The sequence below is a fragment of the Octodon degus genome, unplaced genomic scaffold (genome assembly GCF_000260255.1).
Source record: "Octodon degus isolate 3935 unplaced genomic scaffold, OctDeg1.0 scaffold00270, whole genome shotgun sequence".
Classification (NCBI taxonomy): domain Eukaryota; kingdom Metazoa; phylum Chordata; class Mammalia; order Rodentia; family Octodontidae; genus Octodon; species Octodon degus.
The window spans coordinates 1,735,832-1,736,899 of record NW_004524846.1 but is presented as its reverse complement, the minus strand read 5'-3'; positions in this window follow the sequence as shown (position 1 = coordinate 1,736,899).

The window sequence follows — 1,068 nt, the reverse complement described above, 5'->3', positions numbered from 1 at the left end:
TTACAAGAGAAGCTTTAATCAATGTGGTTTTAATCAGAAATTTTAGTGCTTTTTAAGATTATTGTGTATTCTCCTTCCTTTGAAGTGTGCGTTGATACGTGATAAAATACAAGTGATTTACTTAGCTAAAGGAATATCAGTAACAGTAGCGTTTTACACAGAGGACTTTTATAATATTTTGTGGGGAGTATTTTCTTATGACTTCACATAATCAATATTTTTGCATGTGTTTTTGGTACTGATATTCTAACAAATTCTAGTGATCTTTCCACTTATTAAGTGACTGTGATAGTAGTGTGAGTATGTAAGTTAGTAGCTCTACCTCTGAAGATCAGATAAGACAATCCTCTCCTTTAGACTATTCTTGACTTTCCCCACCAGCTCAATTCTTGTTTTCTGTGTAGTTATCAGTCTTTATATCACTGACAAGGTTATAATGCTCTCTTCATAGCATAATTTACAAGTTTGCCTTTTGTCCTTGATTTGTAAACCTGTGAAAGAGTCCACCATAGTGCAATCAAGTAGAGCTTGAAGAAATTGTACTTCTATGTCATTCTGACTCAGATTCTTTTCAAATGACATGAAAGATGCCATTGATTAGCATTATTGATCTAATCTGTTATAAGTTGTAGTTAAAAAAGATAATAAATAATTTCCTTATCTAAATCTTTACATGGAAATTGTCTGATCATGCCCACTTGACAAATAATTCCAATCCTAACTTAAGCTCTAGTCATTAAACAAGTTAATAAGACTGTTCTGTGTTGGTTATTTGTGCATTTTGATTGTTTTGAAGTATAGTTATGAAAGTGTTATATTGAACCACATGGAAAAATCATAGTCTAAGTAGAAACTTTTACAGGGAAAACATTAAACGATTTAAATGTATAGGCTTTTTAAAGAAAGTAATTACAGGGCTCTTGAACTCAGTATATCAGAAACTACCATTTCTAAATAGCTGCAGACTGCTTTATGAAGAAGGAGAAGGAGAAGGAGAAGGAGAAGGAGAAGGAGAAGGAGAAGGAGAAGGAGAAGGAGAAGGAGAAGGAGAAGGAGAAGAAGAAGAAG